General features: G+C 37.4%; 1 pseudogene; it reads left to right on the top strand.

Moving 5' to 3' along the window:
- The first annotated feature begins 1,664 nt into the window (after positions 1–1,664).
- LOC113612400 (ornithine decarboxylase pseudogene) lies at positions 1,665–2,826 on the top strand (annotated as a pseudogene).
- The last annotated feature ends 12,803 nt before the right edge of the window (positions 2,827–15,629 follow it).

Here is a 15,629-nt window from a genome sequence, read left to right on the forward strand (position 1 = left end):
TTTCATCATCTCTATTTCATTTATTTCTGCTCAGATCTTTATGATTTCTTTCTTTCTACTAACTTTGGCTTTTGTTTGTTCTTCTTTCTCTAGTTGCCTTAGGTGTAAGGTTAGGTTGTTTATTTGATATTTTTTCTTGTTTCCTGAGGTACATTTGTATTGGTATAAGCTTCCTTCTTAGAACTGCTTTTGCTGCATTCCATAGGTTTTGATCATCGAGTTTTCATTGTCATTTATCTCTAGGTATTTTTTTTATTTCCTCTTTGATTTTTTTTCAGTGAGCTATTGGTTGTTTAGTTTATTCTCCATGTGTTTATGTTTTTTACAAGTTTGTTTTTCCTGTCAGTTTTTTCTAATCTCCTTACATTGTGGTCAGAAAAGATGTTTGATATGATTTCAATTTTTTAAAATTTATTGAGACTTGATTTGTGGCCCAAGACATGATCTATCATGGAAAATGTTCCATGTACACTTAAGAAGAAAGTGTATTCTAGTGATTTTGGATGGAATGTTGTATAAATATTGGTTAAGTCCATCTTGTCTAATGTGTTATTTAAAGCCTATGTTTCCTTATTGATTTTCTGTTTGGATGATCTGTCCATTGGTGTAAGTGGGGTGTTAAAGTCCCCCATTATTGTTGTATTACTGTCTATTTCTCCTTTTATGGCTGTTCACATTTGACTTATATATTGGGTGCTCCTATGTTGAGTGCATATATATTTATAATTTTTATAATTTCTTGGATTGATCCTTTGATCATTATGTAGTGTCCTTCCTTGTCTCTTGTAACAGTCTTTATTTTAAAGTATTTTTGGTCAGTTCCCTCCACCTCCACTGCTGCTGCCCCTCTGCCAGCACTCGGTGCCACCTCAGGCTGGTTGTCCTCTGCTGGAGGGAGCAAGGTGGCGAGCAACTGGGAGGGTGGTTGATGGGGTTGGTGGGGAAAGAGGCAGGGTGACCAGTGGTCCTGAGTGCTCGGTGGTGGCAGCATCTTGTCTCCATGGAGCCTACCTATGGTGCCCGTTTGCCCTAAGGTGGACAGCAGATTGTGCATTTATCAGAACATTTTCACTGCTGCACCGAGGGCACACACATCTTCAGTGGGACTCAGAATTCCTGGAGAATCGCCTTTGTGAAAAGCTGGCATAATTTCTTTAAATTCCATCTCTTAGTTTCCCATTTTGTTGTTTCAAAAATATATCAAGAAACCACGAATAACTAGTAATGAAGTTTGACTGCCATTTCTTGGATGAAGGTTTTACTGCCAAGGACATTCTGGACCAAAACATTAATGATGTTCCTTCTTCTGAAGATAAGGATGCCTTCTATGTTGTGGACCTGGGAGGCATTGTAAAGAAACATCTGATATGGTTTAAAGCTCTTACTTGAGTCACACCCTTTATTTATTATTATTATTTTTTTTGCGGTACGCGAGCCTCTCACTGTTGTGGCCTCTCCCATTGTGGAGCACAGGCTCCAGACGCGCAGGCTCAGAGGCCATGGCTCACGGGCCCAGCCGTTCCACGGCATGTGGGATCTTCCCGGACTGGGGCATGAACCTGTGTCTCCTGCATCGGCAGGTGGACTCTCAACCACTGTGCCACCAGGGAAGCCCGAGTCACACCCTTTTATGCAGTCAAATGCAATGATAGTAGAACCATAGTGAAGACCACACCTGCCATTGGGAAAGGATTTGACTGTACCAGCAAGACTGAAATCCAGTTGGTGCAGAGTCTCAGGGTGCCTCCAGAGAGGATTATCTATGCAAATCCTTGTAAACAAGTGTCTCAGATTAAATATGCTGCCAATAATGGAGTCCAAATGATGACTTTTGATAGTGAAGTCGAGTTGGTGAAAGTTGCCAGGGCACATCCAAAGGCCAAGTTGGTTTTTCAGATTGCCACTGATGATTCCAAAGCAGTCTGTCACCTCAGTGTCAAATTTGGTGTCACGCTCAAAACCAGCAGGCTTATTTTGGAATGGGCAAAAGAGCAAGATATTGATGTCATTGGTGTCAGCTACCATGTGGGACATCATTGTACTGATCCAGAGACCTTCGTGCAGACCATCTCTGATGCCCACTGTGACTTTGACATGGGAGCTGAGGTTGGTTTCAACATGTTTCTGCTTGATATTGGTGGTGGCTTTCCTGGATCTGAGGATGTAAATCTTAAATTTGAAGAGACCACCAGTGTAATCAACCCAGTGTCATGCAAGTATTTTCCATCAGATTCTGGAGTGAGAATCATACCTGAGCCAGGAAGATACTGTGTTGCCTCAGTTTTCACTCTAGCAGTTAATATCATTGCCAAAAACTCATCTTAAAGGAACAGACAGGCTCTGATGATGAAGATGAGTCGAGTGAACAGACATTTATGTATTATGTGAATGATGGAGTATATGCATCATTCAACTGCATCCTCTACGATCATGAACATGTGAAGCCTCTTCTGCAGAAGAGACTCAAACCAGATGAGAAGTATTATTCATTCAGCATCTGGGGACCAACCTGTGATGGCCCCGATCGCATTGTTGAGCACTGTAACTTACTTGAGATGCATGAGGGCGATTGGATGCTGTTTGAAAACATGGGTGTTTACACTCTGCTCTGTCACTGCTGCTTCTACTTTTAATGGATTCCAGAGACCAACCATCTACTATGTGATGTCAGGGCCACCATGGCAACTGATGCAGAAAATCCAGAACCATGACTTCCCACCCGGAGTAGAGGAGCTGGATGTTGGCACTCTGCCTGTGTCCTGTGCTTGAGAGAGTGAGCTGAAACGGCACCCAGCAGCCTGTGCTTCAGCTTGTATTAATGTGTAGATACAATTCTTGTAGCTGTTAACTGTGAGTTTAGCTTGATTTAAGGGTTTGGGGGGGGACCATTTAACTTAACTACTGCTAGTTTTGAGATGTCTATGTGAGTAGTGTTGGCACAGATGCAACAATGTGGAAGACTAGGTGATGGGGTCACACTTAACTGTGTTCCTATGGAAACTATTTGAATATTTGTTTTATATAGATTTTTATTCACTTTTCAAACATGCTACTAAAGCATGCCCTTCAACTGCTGAGCAAGCATTTGTATCTTGTGCATTATCAGAATGGGCCAGAAGCTTAGTGTTGTGACCTGTTTTAAAGTAAATACATAAGTAATCTTGAAATGATTTTTTTTTTTAAAAAAGTCTATTTTATTTGATATAAGTATTGCTACTCCAGCTTTCCCTTGATTTGCATTTGCATGGAACACCTTGTTTCATCTTTTCACTTTCGGTCTGTATGTGTCCCTAGATCTGAAGTAGGTCTCTTGTAGACAACATTTATATGAGTCTTGTTTTTGTATCCATTCATCCAGTCTATGTATTTGGGTTAAAGCATTTAATCCATTTACATTTAAGGTAATTATCAATATGTATGTTCCTACTGACAGTTTCTTAATTGTCTTGGATTTGTTTTTGCAGGTATTTTTTTCTTCCCTTCTTCTTTTGTTCTCTTCTTTGTGATTTGATAACTATCTTTCTTGTTGTGTTTGGGTTACTTTTGTGTATGTGTGCGCATGTGTGTGTGTGTGTGTGTTTCTATTGTAGTTTTTTGATTTGCTGTTCCCATGAGGTTTTGATATAGCAGTCTATATATGTAAAGGTTGTTTTAAGTTGCATGCCTCTTCCCCACCTAGAGAAGTTCCTTTAGCATTTGTTGTAAAACTGGTTTGGTGGTGCTGAATTCTTTTAGCTTTTTCTTGTCTGTAAAGTTTTTGATTTCTCTGTCGAATCTGAGCAAGAGCCTTGCCTGGTAAAGTATTCTTGGTTGTAGGTTTTTCTCTTTCATCTCTTTACATATATTGTGTCACTCCCTTCTGTCCCGCAGAATTTCTGCAGAAAAATCAGCTGATAATCTTATGGGGATTCTCTTGTATGTTATTTGTTGCTTTACCCTGTTGCTGTTAATATTTTTACCTTTGTCTTTAATTTTTGTAGTTTGATTAATATGTGTCTCAGCATGTTCCACCTTTGGTTCAGCCTGTATGGGACTCTCTGTGCTTCCTGGACTTGAGTGAGGGTTTTCTTTTCATGTTAGGGAAGTTTTTGGTTACAATATCTTCAAATATTTTCTTAGGTCCTTTTTCTTTCTCTTTTCCTTCTGGGACTCCTATATGCAAACGTTGATGTGTTTAATGTTGTCCCAGATGTCTCTGAGACTGTCCTCATTTCTTTTCATTCTTTTTTCTTTATTCTGTACTGTGACAGTGATTTCCACTACTCTATCTTTCAGCTCACTTATTAATTCTTCTGCCTCAGTTATTCTGCTATTGATTCCTTCTAGTGTATTTATTTTTTATTTTTTTTTATTTTTATTTTTTGCGGTACGCGGGCCTCTCACTGTTGTGACCTCTCCCATTGTGGAGCACAGGCTCCAGAAGCGCAGGCTCAGTGGCCATGGCTCACGGGCCCAGCCACTCCACAGCATGTGGGATCTTCCTGGACCAGGACACGAACCCATGTCCCCTGCATTGGCAGGCAGACTCTCAACCACTGTGCCACCAGGGAAGCCCCCTTCTAGTGTATTTTTCATTTCAGTTATTGTATTGTTCACCTCTGTTTGTTTCTTCTTAAACTCTTCTAGCTCCTTATTAAACATTTCTTGTATTGTCTTCATCTGGACCTCCCTTCTTTTTCTGAGATTTTGGATCAACTTTACTATTATTATTCTGAATTATTTTTCAGGTATATTGCCTATCTCCTCTTCATTTAGTTGTTCTTGTAGGTTTTTATTTTGTTCCTTGGTTTGCATCATATTTGTCTTGCTGTCTCATTTTGTCTAACTTTCTGTGTTTGGTCTCCTTTCTGCAGGAGGCAGAATCATAGTATCTCTTACTTCTGGTGTCTGCCCCCTGGTGACTGAGTTTTTGTCTGGGGTCTTGTACTGGCTTCCTGGTGGGAGGGCCTGGTTCTTGCCCTTTGGTAAGTATAGCTGTGTCTTGTCCCTCTGGTGGGCAGAGCCATGTCAAGTAGTGTGTTCTGAGGCAGCTGTGAGCTCAGGATGACTTTAGGCAGCCTGTCTTCTGATGGGTTGGGCTGTGTTCCTTTCTTGCTGATTGTTTGGTCTGAGGCATTCCAGTTATGGAGCCTGTAGGCTGCTGGGTGGGGCTGGATCTAGGTGCCAAAATGTGGACCTCCAGGAGATCTCACTGTGATCAATATTTTCTGGGGCCTCCAATATCGGTGTCCTTGCCCCACACTGAGCTACAGCTAGCCCCCACCTCTCCAGTAGACCCCCAAGGCACCTAGTTAGATCTAGTCTCACTTCCTGTAGAGGTATTTCTTTGTGCTGTGTTTCAGTGCAATTGAGGTCTTGTGTACACCCTCCAAGAGTGGTGTTTATGTTTCCCCAGCCCTGTGGCACTCCTGCACTCAGGTCCTGTTGGCCTTCAAAGCCAAATGATCTGGGGGCTTCTTCCTCTCAATGCCTGACACTCAGGCTGTCTTCAAGGGCTATATTTATGTGGGAAGGTCCCTGTGTAACACATGTGGGTTTAATATTTTTGGTGAAAGGGGTGTTTTTAGTATGGATGTCTGCTACCTCTTTCTTCAGTGTATGCTGGCCTTTATCCCCTTGATAGGAGGTATGACTGATGTTGTGGTTACCTGAGCCTGCAATGAATTTTGAGTGGGGTCTCCCCTTTGCTCTGTGGTTGTTACTGCCCTGTCGGGGGTGGGGTCTGCTCCCTAGTTTTTGGAGTAAAGGCCCCCAGATCTGTTTCTGAGTTGTATTTCTTATCTATAGTGTGAAGTAGGCAGGATTGGAGCACTTCCCCTGGGAAAGAAGCCACTGAGCTTTCCTCCTCTGGAGGTGTTCACCTGTATGTCTACTCTGTTGTGTCACTTTTCACCCATCATGCTGGCTCACAAATTACACTGTTGGGATTTCCTTGGTGGTCCAGTGGTTAAAACTTCACACTTCCATGGCACGGGACATGGGTTCATTCCCTGGTGAGGGAACTAAGATCCCACATGGCACTCGGCATGGCCAAAAAAAACAAACAAAAAAAATTACACTGTTGTTGGAACTGCTCTCAGTTCCACCTTAACTGTGAGTATGCCAGCAATTGACCCTGGTGTCTCTCAAGCCCTGTTTTCACCAGGCCACTGGCATAGATCCACCAAGGTCAGGTCCAAGGACTGAAGCAATCGTATACCTGGACCCACTGTGGGAGGTTTGGAGGCAGCTCAGATTCTGGCTTCGTCCAATCCCCTGTGTATGTGCTCAGAAAGCACACAGGTGTTAAAGCCAGACCTGTCTCAGCTGAGGGAGCACTCTTCAGTTTGTTTGTCCTACAGGCACTGAGTTTACAAAGCCAGCAGTGGTGGTGTAAATCCATGGTTTCCACAGCTATGAGGAGAGATTTTAACTTTTTTTTTCCTTAATTGCTTATCCCCTGGGGCTCTGCTGTAGTTTCAACCCCAACTCTACATGTGGACCTCCACCAGCTTCTGCTCCCAAGGCTGCCCTGGAGCACACACGTTCCAGGAACCAGCCCTCATCCACACCAGCAGACACACGTCTCGGGCTGGGGTGCACAAGGCTGTGGCATGGACCATCCATATAGGTCTTACTCTGTCCTGCCTGCCACAGACCAGTTGCTGCACTCTTCTGTCCCAGCTGATCTCCTTGCTAGTGAGGGTGCTTCCCTAGTTGTGGGAACCTCTCCTCTCCTTCAGCTTCCCCCCAGAGGTGCAGGTCTCTCCCATTTCTTCTTTTCCCTTTTTCTTTCTTTTGTCCTACCCAGTTGCGTTGGGATTTATCTTGTCCTTTTTGGTGTCCAAAGTCCTCTGTTAGTGTTCACCAGGCTTATGAGAGAGAATTGTATCATTTGTAGATATATTATTGAGGTACTTATGGGGAGAGGTGAACTCCATGTCTTCCTATTCTGCCATCTTGATGTCATTTACTTTTATCAATCAAAATTTCCTTTCCTATTTCTTGTCATTTTCTCCTAAAACTGCTGGTAAAAGAAACCTTTATGACATTAATTTTTAATATTTTATTGAAGTGTAATTGACATAGCAAAATGATCATTAGTTGTATAATTTGCTATGAATGTCTACATTTGTGTATGTATGTCAATGAAACATGACCACAATCAAAATTATGAATATATTAACCATCCATAAAAGTTCTACTTTCTGTCACAATTTTTAGTTTGCCTTTTCTATATATTTATATAATTGGAATTACATTGTATGTGTTCTTTTATTGTCTGGATTTTCATCAGCATAATTATTTTTACTTACATTCATGTTGTTCTCTTTATCAGTAGTCATTATTTTTTTTTTGCTTAATATCATCCCACTGCATAGATATTTCACAAATTGTTTATACATATAGCTGTCAATGACCATTTGGGACATTTCCAGCTTTAATGATTACAAATAAAGCTTCTCTGGATATTCATGCACATGTTCTTGTACAGCCATATGATTTATTTTCTCTTTAGTAGATGGGTGAAGTAGATATAAGTTAACTTTTTAAGAAACTGACAATTTTCCATAGCCATTGTACCATCTTTCTTTCTCTTTCCCTTTCTTTCCTTTTCTTTCTTTCTTTCTTTTTCTTTTTTCCCCTTCCTTCGTTCCTTCCTTTCTTCCTTCCTTCCCCCCACTTTTCTTTCTCTTCCTTCTCCTCTCTCTCTCTTTCTGTCTCTATGGTGACTATTGACTCAGCTTAACTTTTTAGTCTTACTACTTTGCCCTATTTCCATATTAGTAATGAAAGCTTTATCTTATAAATAATACTTTGTTTTTCTCTGATGGTGTGCTGTTTTATAGCATCTGGTCCTTATGTGAGTAAATGAGTGTCTGTGTGTTTTCAAGGGATAGCTTAACTTCTCAAATTCCAAAAATATGTACATTTATTACTTACAAATATTATTCTACTTACTTATTCTTTCATTTGTCTGGTGTTCACTTTCTATTAGTTTATTTTGATCATTCTCTTGATTTCTTTGGACTATATCAGTTTTATAAATTTTATTGTATGCTCATACTCCATAATGAAGGATTGAGTCATTAAAACAAGAAAAAGGTAAGTTTATAGCACTTTTATCTTACTTTCCAGGCAATTATAAGACCTCTCAAAAACAAGAGTTAAAAATATACAGGTTAAAGTAGAAGCAATGTTAAATGCTTAACTCTGAAATAGGTAAAAGAAAGGTATTTACTATCTGGAGAAATAAAGTTGAAATTTGCATAAACCAGAAGGATTACATAAAGGGATAATTAAGTAACAAAGAGAAACAGCACCTACTTCCAAACTCTATCAAGGATTTTATCATTATTTACATGTATTTCAATAGACTCAATAGTATCAATAGAATTAGAATTCTAGGAAACATGAACCGATTGATTGACAGTAATTAATTTTCATTAGTAGTCTTATAAAAACACTGAAAATATGGTTTTGGTATAACAGTGTCCTGAAAATAACTCCTATACTGTTATGCTGCTGAGGTTAATATGCATCCTTTGACATTAACACAATGGTCCTACTCCTAGTTATCCAGGATGTTTGATTGTGAACGTTTCCAAAAAGAAACACTCCACAACTACTCATCACAAACAACACAAAAGAAAATATATGTGACTTTATACTTTAAAAGTTTTCACAGTTGGATTTTTGTTGACTAGTTAGAGGCAAAGATAATTGTCAAGAAGAAAATTCTTCTATTAAAATACAAATATTGCTGTGTAACTAACCACCTGAAAGTTGGTAGCATAAGAAAGTAAGTGTTGTATTATGCTCCCAGATTTTGTGCATCAAAAATTTCGATAAGGAGTTGAGGAAGATGGTGGAAGAGATCACAGAATACACATTTTTCTCAAGTGCTCATGGAACATTATTCAGGATAGATCATATCTTGGGTCACAAATCAAGCCTTGGTAAATTTAAGAAAACTGAAATCGTATCAAGTATTTTTTCCAACCACAATGCTATGAGACTAGATATCAATTACAGGAAAAGATCGGTAAAAAATACAAAAACATGGAGTCTAAACAATACACTACTTAATAACCAAGTGATAACTGAAGAAATCAAAGAGGAACTCAAAAAATACCTAGAAACAAATGACAATGGAGCCACGACGACTTAAAACCTATGGGATTCAGCAAAAGCAGTTCTAAGAGGGAAGTTTATAGCAATATAGTCCTACCTTAAGAAACAGGAAACATCTCATATAAACAACCTAACCTTGCACCTAAAAAATTAACAAAAGAAGAACAAAAAACCACAAAGTTAGCAGAAGGAAAGAAATCATAAAGATCAGATCAGAAATAAATGAAAAAGGAATGAAGGAAATGAGAGCAAAGATCAATAAAACTAAAAGCTGGTTCTTTGAGAGGATAAATAAAATTGATAAAGCATTAGCCAGACTCATCAAGAAAAAAAGGGAGATGACTCAAATACCTAGAATTAGAAATGAAGAAGGGGAAGTAACAGCTGTCACTGCAGAAATACAAAGGATCATGAGAGATTACTACAAGCAACTCTATGCCAATAAAATTGACAACCTGGAAGAAAAGGACAAATTCTTATAAAGGCACAACCTGCCAAGACTGAACGAGGAAGAAGTAGAAAATATGAACAGACCAATCACAAGCACTGAAATAGAAACTGGGAATAAAAATCTTCCAGCAAACAAAAGCCCAAGACCAGATGCCTTCATAGGCAAATTCTATCAAACATTTAGAGAAGAGCTAACACTTATCCTTCTCAAACTCTTCCAAATATAGCAGAGGAAGGAACACTCCCAATCTCATTCTATGAGGCCACCATCACCCTAATACCAAAATCAGACAATGATGTCACAAGGAAAGAAAACTACAGGCCAATATCACTGATGAACATAGATGCAAAAATCCTGAAGAAAATACTAGCAAACAAATCCAAAAACACATTAAGAGGATCATACACCATGATCAAGTAGGGTTTATTCCAGGAATGCAAGGATTCTTCAATATACACAAATCAATCAACGTGATACACCATATTAACAAATTGAAGGAGAAAAACCATATGATCATCTCAATAGATGCAGAGAATGCTTTCAACAAAATTCAACACCAATTTATGATAAAAACTCTGCAGAAAGTAGACATAGAGGGAACTTTCCTCAACATAATAAAGGCCATATATGACAAACTCACAGCCAACATTGTCCTCAATGTTGTAAAACTGAAGCCATTTGCACTAAGATCAGGAAGAAGACAAGGTTGCCCACTCTCACCACTCTTATTCAACATAGTTTTGGAGGTTTTAGCCACAGCAATCAGAGAAGAAAAAGAAATAAAAGGAATCCAAATCAGAAAAGAAGAAATAAGGCTGCCACTGTTTGCAGATGACATGATACTATACATAGAGAATCCTAAAGATGCTACCAGAATACTACTAGAGCTAATCAATGAGTTTGGTAAAGTAGCAGGATACAAAATTAACACACAGAAATCTCTGGTATTTTTATACACTAATGATGAAATATCAGAAAATGAAATTAAGAAATCACTCACACTTACCATTGCAACAAAAAGTATAAAATATTTAGGAATAAACACACCTAAGGAAACAAAAGACCTGTATGCAGAAAATTATAAGACACTGATGAAAGAAATTAAAGATGATACAAATAGATGGAGAGATATACCATGTTCTTGGATTGGAAGAATCAACATTATGAAAATGACTCTACTACCCAAAGCAATCTACAGATTCAATGCAATCCCTATCCAACTACCACTGGCATTTTTCACAGAACTAGAACAAAAAAATTCACAATTTGTATGGAAACACAAAAGACCCCGAATAGCCAAAGCAATCTTGAGAATGAAAAATGTAGCTGGAGGAATCAGGCTCCCTGACTTCAGACTATACTACAAAACTACAGTAATCAAGACATTATGATACTGGCACTAAAACAGAAATATAGGTCAATGGAACAGGATTGAAAGCCCAGAGATAAACCAATCCACATATGGTCACCTTCTCTTTCATAAAGGTGGTAAGAATATACAGTGGAGAAAAGACAGCTTCTTCAATAGGTAGTGCCGGGAAAACTGGACAGGTACATGTAAAAGTATGAAATTAGAACACTCCCTAACACCATACACAAAAATAAGCTCAAAATGGATTAAAGACCTAAATGTAAGGCCAGACACTAACAAACTTTTAGAGGAAAACATAGGCAGAACACTCTGTGACATAAATCACAGCAAGATCCTTTATGACCCACCTCCTAGAGAAGTGGAAATAAAAACAAAAATAAACAAATGGGACCTAATGAATCTTAAAAGCTTTTACACAGCAAAGGAAACCATAAACAAGACCAAAAGACAGCCGTCATAATGGGAGAATATATTTGCAAATGAAACAACTGACAAAGGATTAATCTCCAAGTTTCACAAGCAGCTCATGCAGCTCAATAACAAAAAAACAAACAAACCAATCCAAAAATGGGCAGAAGACCTAAACAGACATTTCTCCAAAGAAGATATACAGATTGCCAGCAAACACATGAAAGAATGCTCAACATCATTAATCATTAGAGAAATGCAAATCAAAACTACAATGAGATATCATCTCACACCAGTCAGAATGGCCATCATCAAAATATCTAGAAACAATAAATTCTGGAGAGGGTGTGGAGAAAAGGGAACACTCTTGCACTGCTGGTGGGAATGTAAATTGATACAGTCACTATGGAGAACATTATGGAGGTTCCTTAAAAAACTACAAATAGAACTACCATATGACCCAGCAATCCCACTACTGGGCATATACCCTGAGAAAACCATAATTCAAAAAGAGTCATGTACCAAAATATTCATTGCAGCTCCAGTTACAATAGCCAGGACATGGAAGTAACCTAAGTGTTCATCATCGGATGAATCGATAACGCAGATGTGGCACATATATACAGTGGAATATTACTCAGCCATAAAAAGAAATGACATTGTGATATTTGTAGTGAGGTAGATGGACCTAGAGTCTGTCATACAGAGTGAAGTAGGTCAGAAAGAGAAAAAACAAATACCATATGTTAACACATATATATGTAATCTAAGCAAAAAGTCATGAAGAACGTAGGAGCAAGACGGGAAAAAAGACACAGACCTACTAGAGAATGGACTTTAGAATATGGGGAGGGGGAAGGGTAAGCTGTGACAAAGTAAGAGAGTGGCATGGACATATATACACTACCAAATGTAAAAGAGATAGCTAGTGGGAAGCAGCCGCATATCACAGGGTGTAGTGGAATAACTGAGGACATGGAAAGGAGACGTGACCCATGAGCACCCCCTCGGCAAACAGAGGGCTAGCGAATAAGCCAGAACCCCTCAGCAAACCGAGGTCTGGCGAATAAGCCAGGACTGCAGGCAGTCCTGGATACTTTGGGCACTGATCCATGAAATGACCTCAGTATAATCAGAACACAAGGAAACGTCCTTGTGCTACTTTAGGATAATCAGAATGATGGGAACACAAGGAGATGTCCTTGTGCTGCTTATGAGCTCAAGGACGAAGCACTGGCATGTCTTTAAGAAAGCCCATTGTTGTTTGTATAATCAATAAAAGCATATGTTGCTGCTTTGGCATTTCTGGAATGTTAAGAAAACAAGTCTTAAGATGTAAACATAGATAATGCTTAAATAAAAGTCACCACAGCAAGACAGATGGTGCTGTATTGCCTGAGCGAGCAGCAGCCCTCTACTGCTGTGCTTCTGCACAATTCATCTCTTGTGATGAGCTTACTTTCGGCCCTGTCATAAGAAAACTACAACACAGGGAGATCAGCTAGGTGGTTTGTGACCACCTAGAGGGGTGGGATAGGGAGGGTGGGAGGGAGGGAGATGCAAGAGATATGGGAACATATGTATTTGTATAACTGATTCACTTTGTTATAAAGCAGAAACTAACACACCATTGTAAAGCAACGATAATCCAATAAAGATGTTAAAAAAATGGAAAAAAAATTTGATAAGGTACGCTGAGGATATCTTTTTCCTTTTTCCATATATGAGACTTCAGCTGGTAAGACTTGAATGAGTGGAGGTACTTTAACAAGCTAGGGGGTTGCATTGACTAGAGGCATCTTTACTCACGTATATGTTACCTGGATTGTGATGCTTCCAAGGCTGGGATCAAATGGTACTTTCAAATGGAATTCTATATTCAAGTTTCATATTTGGTCTGGCTTCACAAGTGATACCTGGGTTCCAGTGGGAGTATCCCAAGAGGCAGGAACCAAAGAGCATTTGTTCTAATATAGCAATGCATGACCATTCCTGACTTAGGTTCAGAATTTACCTATCAAGTCTTCTGCCCTATTCTGTTAGTTACAAGTGAGTTACTAAGTCCAATTCATACTTAAGAGGCTTGAAAAAAGAAGATTTCACTTCTTGAAATGCAAAAGAGCATGTGGGATAGGGGATGCCATTGTGTTCATCTTTGCAAAGTAAAACCTCCCACAATATTCCAGAAATGTTTGACTGCTTAAAGTCATATGTCTTTCAGAAGTAAGTTAAAGAAGGACTTATTATATTCCCATAATATCTGATTATGATAAGAAATTTAATGAAGAATTACACCCATAATTAAAAAATGATTAATACAATTTGCCTGTGTAAGCTGTGACAGGTAGGCAAAAACCTTGATTACGTTACATTATAAAACAGTAGAGCAAAAGCAATGCCTATCAAACATTTGGATGAATTCAGATTTGCTTCCAATATAAGCTAAAGACATAATAATCTGTTGTTTCAATTAATAATATAAATGTGAAACATGAATTAAACTTTAAATGTCAGTAGTAAAAAATAACCTTAATAGAAACCAAAAGTCATAGAAGTAAGGAGTTATTAAACATAAACACAGAAAACAACTAGAAAACTGTTATTATGATAGATTTGAGTTACTGGTTTGAAATAAAAAATAAAAGAGATAAAGTTTAATAAAGGAAATGTCCCCAAATAACCAATACTTACAATGAGGGAGACATATAATCATTTATAAAGAAAATTTAGTAGTTTAAAGAGATAATTTTCACAAATTTCTCTCAATAAATTTGATGATTTCATTCTAATTAATTATCTTAGTTATATAAAAATATAAATAGAAAAAATAACTCAAGGAAAACTTTAAATATCTAAAGAGACTAATAACTATATACATTAGAAAAGATTCCAAAAATACTTTCAGGGATAAGTGGTATCTACATCATTGTAACTTGACTAAAGTAAGGAGAAGGAGAGCTACCAATGGCACTTGCAAAGTTAGCATTATCTGAAACAATAACAAACTGGAGATAATACACAATGGTATTAAACACTTTAACTTTACTTACACATATTGTTGCAAGAATTCTAAGGATGATTTACCTCATAGAAGCTTATAGTATGTTAAAAGAATGATGAATATGCCATTAAGAACTGGGTTCATTCATGATTCGTAGCATTGTTAACATTAAGATATGTGTTCATATATTTCACTTTGTTAAATTAAAAAAGAAGATATATTTTGATATGTGCTGAAAACTCATTTAGATTCTCTGTTTTCACAAATGTTTCTGTATCTCTCTGGATTTTTTTCTCTTTTATCTCTTCCACTCTCTTTTAACATTATTCATAATATCAATGGGCAGTAGGATGCTTTTTGTCATCAATATTTTAACATTAGTCTTAGAAAACTAAAACAATAAAATAATATATTCAAATAAGAAATATTAGAAATCTGCTAACAAAATGACAGTTGTTTTCAAATGAATTGGATTTCTTCCTAAAATATCTGAGAAAATCAATTGAAAAGTCATTAGAGATAATGACACTTTATTACGATACATACTTAATATGATCAAATTAAAATGCATCTCTGCAATAACCATGTTTGAAAACATTTCTAGCAATACATTCAGTGTTCACAAAAAACTACCTAACATGTCATAACTAAAGTGATAAAAGTGTTTGATATTATTGGAAAACCAATTGTTTAAATGCATAGTTAAAATAGAAGAAAAATAAGATGATGTAAGGTATTATTCTATTTGATAAACTTGGGTGTTTGTACAATACCTGGGAGTAAATCACTATTCTCTAAAATTGGCACATAAGCATGATCAATCTTTTATATCAGTGCTATATTCACCAAAAAATGAAAATAAAAATATAGAAGTAAAGAGTTTCCTCAAGTGTAGTAATGAGCAATTATGCAAAGTTTAGAAATAAATCTGGAAATAATTGTAAGATGCTCATGCTCTAAAATTAAACAAACAAAAAAAACACACAGTGAAATCTATCAATTTCATAAAAGAAATAAATGAGAGATTTTCCATGAAATTAGAGGCAATTACTTAGTGCAACTTGAATGTTAATACACATTATGTTAATACACAATTAATATTGTATTGTGTATACACAATTAATTGTGTATACACAATTAATATTGTATTAACATTAATAATGTTAATACACAAATGTATTATTTTAGTGAAATATCAAGCAAAATAACAAAGTTACACTTTATTTCAAATTTGGTAAAACACCATGACAGTTTGCAAATAAAGGATTAAACATACAGTAAAA

This window comes from Aethalodelphis obliquidens, unplaced genomic scaffold (assembly GCF_003676395.1).
Source record: "Aethalodelphis obliquidens isolate GAN/ISIS:26980383/991018 unplaced genomic scaffold, ASM367639v1 scaffold76, whole genome shotgun sequence".
Taxonomy (NCBI): Eukaryota; Metazoa; Chordata; class Mammalia; order Artiodactyla; family Delphinidae; genus Aethalodelphis; species Aethalodelphis obliquidens.